The sequence below is a fragment of the Liolophura sinensis genome, chromosome 8 (genome assembly GCF_032854445.1).
Source record: "Liolophura sinensis isolate JHLJ2023 chromosome 8, CUHK_Ljap_v2, whole genome shotgun sequence".
Classification (NCBI taxonomy): domain Eukaryota; kingdom Metazoa; phylum Mollusca; class Polyplacophora; order Chitonida; family Chitonidae; genus Liolophura; species Liolophura sinensis.
The window spans coordinates 7,094,383-7,101,539 of record NC_088302.1 but is presented as its reverse complement, the minus strand read 5'-3'; the positions used below and the strand labels follow the sequence as shown (position 1 = coordinate 7,101,539).

Sequence of the window (7,157 nt, the reverse complement as noted above, 5' to 3'; positions counted from 1 at the left end):
TGCAGTCGTTGAAACCTACACTGCGAGGAGTCAGGAATTATAAAACAATACCTTTCCATGTGGATATTGTCTGCTCGGGCTCACAAAAGTGAGATTCACTGTTTAAAGCCTAATTTTGAAACCTTGTTGTGCCTGAAAAGAAGTTGTTTGCAGTGATGACTCGTCTTCTTCCAATATGGAGTTTACGTCACACGTGTAAAAGTTCGTCTGTATTTGCCGAAGATCGCTGCTTTACGCGAAGCGCTCAATTTTCCTCCACCTATAAAACTGACCCCCATCGTACTAGTAAAAAAGTCTTCAGCTGGTCTCAATGAAAATCAAATAAAATAAAATAAATAAATAAATAAAGCATGCTTTTCTAGGTTTTTTATGGCAATAAGGGGGCGGTCAGGCAATCTTATAAGCGTAAAAAAAGTTCGTCAGTTACGTGCCGTTTGGCTTCATTTTGGCTTCATTTGACTCAGGCACTCCGATTAATTTCTGATCATAAAATGAACCGTTGTCATAAAACTTGGACTCTTCCTAAGTACCACACTGTACCTCAACCAAAATGAACAATAAACAAATAAATTTTTATTTGCATTTTGCGAACATAATATACGCAGGTGTAGGGTGTGATAATATATCCATAATGAGTTTATGGGAATTTGGAAGGGTATTCCTCCTTTGACCGACCGAACCCCCACCGATTTGGCCTCCCGGATACCGATAACCACGCTCTGCCAATTTCTTTACGTCGACTGGCTGGATATTTTGGGCACAACGCTTTATATAGACTAGTCGTTGAATAGGGTCCTTTTCCAAATACGTTTCATATCAATTCAGACAATTTATTTATAATCAATGACTGATCCACTGCTATCAACTTTACTCGCTTATCTAGGGCGTGGGGCCTCCGTGGCCGAGGTGGTTAGCATGCCATCGCGACGCAATAACACGGCAGCCTAACTCTAACGCGGTCATTGTTTCAGGTCTTACGTGGGAAGGACCGTCAGCAGCCTGCGGATGGTCGTGGGTTTCTGCCGGGTTCCTGCCGGTTTCTTCCCTCCCACCATTATGCTGACCGCCGTCGTATAACTGAAATATTCATGAGTCCGGTGTAAAACACCACTTAAATAAATAAAATTTAATTTTCAATATTGACACGAAGAAAGGTGATTTAAAATGTACATGTGGCGTATCCATTTTAGTAGGAAGTGGCAAACGGGTTGCCACGGCAGTGGATGTGTTTTCGATTCTGTTTTTTAAATGACGCTATCAAGACACAAAAATTGTTTTAAATTCAGATTACTTTTGACTTCTCTGTTCATTACACCATTCTCTTTACGCTAATTTTTGTTTTGAATTACTTTGTTTTCTTTTTATAATTTTTGAACGTGTTTTAAATTTTATTTTGATGTAATTTTTTTTATTTCTTTGAATTCATTTTGATTTTTTTATATAGGTTAAAGTAACATTTCGATATTTTTTTCACATCTTTTTCATCTGGAAAATGTTGACAATCCTTGTGCACCACTGTAATGTTTGAATCATGCATGAAGTCGACAATTGCCGTCAAATGTATTCTCCACGCCGATGGCTTGACAATGAGGTCTTGAGTCTGAATCATAACCAGGGATTAACGGAAATACAGTTACCTTCATAATACTTAAATTGGTCTTTCCTTTCAAGTGTATGCAAGGACACACGGGTTCAATTCCCGTCATGGACACTTGTCCAATCATTGCGGCAATCGGTTTGTTTCTGTGAGGTGTAGTAAGCATTTGCATACTTTGTAGATTTTCACACTGTTTCTGCTTGTAGGGCCATGTTGAACGTAATCGTTCAGCGCCGTTCTTCTGGTCGTTTAATTGCGCTACTTGAAAACCACTCGTCCTTCCACCAATATAGTGTACATATCTGAATCTCACATATGCGGGAAAGTTCGATAGTAACATCCAGTCCCTATCTAGTCTATAATCTATCAAATTGTTAATATTTCATGCGTAAGAATCTGTGTGCTTCTATGTGTCATATGTTCTACTATCTCAGGCTATCTTAGGGCATGTCTTCCAGCACGCTGTGGATGATCGTGGTTTACCCCGTGCTCTGCCCGGTTTTCCTTCCACCCATAATACTGGGCGTTCTCGTGAAATATTCTGGAGTAGTTGGTTAAAACACCAATCAAATAAATAAAATAAATAAATATTTTTACTACCAGTGATTTCGAGAGAAGTGTTATTGACTGGATCGCAGACGTCTATGGTAAATAAATTTATTTATTTATTTGATAGGTGTTTTACGCCGTACCCAAGGGATATTTATGGCAAATAAAAGACCGCTTTTCACCATTCAGCACACCATATATGAACATAACATGTTCAATTAAACGTTAAGCGACATGTATTCGGATTAACAAAACAGCTTCGTGTATGAAGAGGGGGCCTCCGCGGCTCAGTTGGTTAGCGCGCTAGCGCAACGTAATGACCCAGAAGCCTCTGACCAATGAGGCCGCTGTGAGTCAAGTCCAGCTCATGCTGGCTTCCTCTCCGGTACGTGGGAAGGTCTACCAGCATTCTGCGGATAGTCGTGGGTTTCCCCCGGTTTCCTCCCACCCATAATGCTGGCTGTCGTCACATAAGTGAAATATTCTTGAATACGGCCTAAAAACACGAATCAAATAAATAATAAATAAAATCGTGTATGAAGCAATTCGCAAGCTATCTGTTACAAATGTATGCCTAATATGTAAAGCTTAATCATTCGGCAATGAAGTAGTGAGATCGACTCCGTTCATCTACTTCTCTCTTCTTTCGACCACTGCTACCTGCATAAGTGACGAAACAATAACAATATTGTTATTAATAGAAAAATTTGTAATACATCCATAAACACACAAATCAAAACTGATTAAATAAAAAATATATGTTCATTGCACGCATGAATGGCTGCAAACAACCATGAGCCTGACGAAACATGTTTGCGCGATCAACGTCAGAATGTCACTCGGATGTTCTCCGATGAATAACAAGCATTGTATGAACTTCTCTCCATGGCGAGGTGATAATAACACGAATGGACAAAGAACATGGCGGGGCTGGGTAGGTACAAGCCACATTCACTGGCAACAGGCCATGCACTCTAACACTGCGTTGTTCCTGTGAAGAGGGCATTGTTATCCGACAATAGGCAGATTCATGACGGACGTGGGTCAAATTTGAGTCACTCATCAGACAAAGTCACCCATCAGGAACGCCTGGAATGACACATGAAAAGGACTCACACATCATTAAATTCTCGTCTTTCTTTGAACAGAAAGGATAACCATTCATCCAAAACCCAATAACAGGGTTAAAGCGTTTTGGTCATATCACTGTAATTTACAAACCAGGCATGTGTTCAGTTATGTAAGATTTCCAAGCTTGTCTCTGCCTGCACTGGGCCTTCCGAGCCTATCACATACAAACAGACCCACGCACTCGTCACTAGCCACTTAACACCATACGTGTATTCCTGCGCAGCAGACTGTCCCTGCTAACAATGGAAAATGTGTGAATCTTTCCATCATGTAGTTCCACACAATGCAAACTATTTTCCACCATCGCCTTTTGAAGCTGTTGTGAGTTGTAAGGCAGGACTAGGGGATAAATACCGATCACTCTGAAGCTTTACTAATCAGTCAAGTCTCGATTCAGACAGTTCCACGGCGACACCTTCAAGTTCGACACAATGAGAGAAATCGTCCACCTTCAGGCCGGCCAGTGCGGAAACCAGATCGGCGCTAAGGTGAGGCTCTTTAGGTTATGAATGAGAATATAACTCAAGCTTATATAATACATCGAACTGCAAACTATGCAGCTAAAACTCGCACAAAATAAACTTTGCTACCTTTCTTTAGTTCTGGGAGGTGATCTCGGACGAGCACGGTATCGACCCGACAGGAACATACCACGGGGACTCTGATCTCCAGCTAGAGAGAATCAACGTCTACTACAACGAAGCTACAGGTATGTGTTTTTTTGTTGTTGTTTTTTTTTGTCCTCATCACACAACCATTAATAGATTAAGTAAAGCTGAGGGCAACCATTTGTCCATTTATTAAAAAATTAACAAAAGGTAACGCTTCAAACGAGTATGGAAGAGAGCACAGGTAATAGATATGTATATACAAAACAAAACAGAAAAAAACCCGTCTGAATTTGCAGTGACAATCTACATGGCTTTTAATACGAGATGGCTAACAGAATCATCTGACAAAAACGACTGTGGCCTGCAATTTGAGAATTTAATCATGATCTTGTAACACATTTGTATGAGTAGATTTAACCAGTACTTATGAGCAGATAAACAATGTGCCTTGTCAGATTACACCGTAAATGTCCAATGTAAGGCTATATCGGGTGGGTATTTGGGGGTAAAATTGTCAGTTTAGATTAACCTCTGAACTTTAATGACATCTGGCATCTTGCTGACTGTCAGCTAAAGTGCTTACAGATCAGCTTTCTTTCTGAGAAATCCGTGAGCCAGTAATTTCATAAACATAACACAGGTAGTACGATTTGTCATTTCACAATGTCAAAAGGGGGGGGGGGAGCTAACCCCCTTTCTTTGTGCATATTTATCTCTTGAAAATAAAAAAAAAAAAACACTTATAACGTGGTCAGATTTGGAAAATGGTCAAAGGCATTCATTAGTTCGTCCAATTTTCTTACAGGTGGTAAATATGTACCCCGTGCTGTCCTCGTCGATCTGGAGCCCGGTACCATGGATTCCGTCCGATCTGGTCCATTCGGTCAGATCTTCAGACCAGACAATTTTGTTTTCGGTCAGAGCGGAGCCGGTAACAACTGGCCAAGGGTCACTACTACACGGAAGGGGCTGAACTTATAGATTCGGTTCTTGACGTGGTGCGAAAAGAAGCAGAGAGCTGTGACTGTCTGCAGGGGTTCCAGCTCACCCAGTCTCTGGGTGGAGGTACCGGATCTGGAATGGGTACTCTTCTCATCAGCAAGATCCGAGAGGAATACCCTGACCGTATCATGAATACATTCTCCGTTGTCCCCTCGCCAAAGGTAGGTGTTTTGTATTACCTGTGACCATTTATCTGTTATCACATTGTCGTAACCGGACCTTCGTGGCCGAGTGGTCAGCGTGCTAGCGCAAAATCTGTGACTGAGGGCCCTTTCAATGCGGTCGCTGTGAGTTCAAGTTCAGTGCATGCTGGCTTCCTCCCAGGGCGTTCGTAGGTACGTGGAACAGCAGTCAGTGGATAGGCATGGTTCTCTACCAGGTTGGGCCCGGTTTCCTTCCATCATATTGCCGGCCGCCGTTGCATAACTGAAATATCCTTGGGTACTACGTAAAAACACCATTAATAAACATTGTGATCGCTGGTCTGGTTTTACTCTTCATGATGTAGCCTATTGTTATGTGGATAATTCCTACACCTGTTCAATTATGTTTACGATATCAGCAGATCCATTGATTTCAACCAGAATATCAAGTTTCTACTTGAGTTATAGTGAGTATCGGAGGGGTTTTTATGTATTGGAAACAACCTTTAAAAGAGGGAAAACTGCAAAGAATTTTTTTAGCTTTTAAGAATATTTCTGCCATGCTTTTTTGAAAAACCTGTTTCACAATTGAACAGTTTGGACTGTGATAGTTATATTCATAAATAGTTAAATAAAACAAAAATACTCAGAATGAGATGCTATCTTATTGAATATGTGAAATATGTCCCAACTAGAAACTTGTAGATGTATTTATGATTACTGTTCATATTTATAAATGTGCTGTTATTCAGGTGTCAGACACAGTTGTGGAACCCTACAACGCCACCCTGTCCGTACATCAACTGGTCGAGAACACAGACGAAACTTTCTGTATAGACAACGAGGCTCTCTACGACATTTGTTTCCGAACCCTGAAGTTGACCACCCCGACATATGGGGACTTGAACCATCTGGTTTCAGCAACAATGTCCGGTGTGACAACCTGTTTGCGATTCCCGGGTCAACTTAACGCTGACCTGCGTAAACTGGCTGTCAACATGGTACCCTTCCCCCGTCTCCACTTTCTTCATGCCCGGATTTGCTCCTCTTACCTCCAGGGGTAGTCAACAGTACAGAGCCCTGACCGTCCCAGAACTCACCCAGCAGATGTTTGACGCCAGAACATGATGGCCGCTTGCGATTCCCCGTCATGGCCGTTATCTGACGGTGGCCGCCATGTTCCGTGGTCGTATGTCCATGAAGGAAGTTGACGAACAGATGTTGAACGTACAGAACAAGAACAGCAGCTACTTCGTCGAATGGATCCCAACAACGTCAAGACCGCCGTCTGTGATATTCCACCCCGTGGTCTCAAGATGTCGGCCACATTCATCGGTAACAGCACAGCCATCCAAGAGCTGTTCAGCGAATCTCCGAACAGTTCACGGCATGTTCCGTCGTAAGGCTTTCCTGCATTGGTACACCGGTGAGGGTATGGATGAGATGGAGTTTACTGAGGCCGAGTCCAACATGAACGACTTGGTGTCCGAGTACCAACAGTACCAAGACGCCACGGCCGAGGAGGAGGGAGAGTTTGACGAGGACGAGGAAGCTGAGGAGGAGACATAATATTGCTGACCCAATTAAATCTATCAATTCACTGGCAGACCCATTTTTTAAAATTATTATAAGTAATATTAAAGCTTTAAAAGACAGTTTTTTAGTTATTGCTATTATTTACATATATGAGAAAATATGGACAACACATTACGATAGCGTTATTATCGAATCCTTGAGAAATGAGCAGATATGGGATTCAATGCTAAGTTTTGTTTTTGCGTGTGGGAAAGCCTTGGGCATCCGTTAGCAATAAATCATATAAAGTAGACGTTAATGCCCTATAGATATGAACAGGTGTGGTCTAGCCTTGCGTGATGAGAGCTGCAATAAAAGAGCGCATCCTACTCAAATTTCAAATGTATTGGGAAATAACATCCGTCAATCTTTTAATGTCGTATCTATGGACTTTCTGATTGTCGAATTGGATTAGTTAATTAGTTAGAATTAAAATGCTTGATTTTTCATTTATCAGTATGTAATGCGTCAACATGAAAATACGTTGATTTTTACGTCACTTTTTTGAGTACTGTGGAATGTGTACTTTGCGATCTGTCAAAACCCTTT

The 7,157-nt window shown here is 41.5% G+C and overlaps 2 pseudogenes; one reads left to right on the top strand and one right to left on the bottom strand.

The window, feature by feature from the left end:
* The window catches only part of LOC135474120 (tubulin beta chain-like), a 5,648-nt pseudogene extending 2,676 nt beyond the window's left edge, over window positions 1-2,972 (bottom strand).
* Window positions 2,973-3,708: 736 nt separating this feature from the next.
* On the top strand, window positions 3,709-6,602 carry LOC135472140 (tubulin beta chain-like; annotated as a pseudogene).
* Window positions 6,603-7,157: the final 555 nt, after the last annotated feature.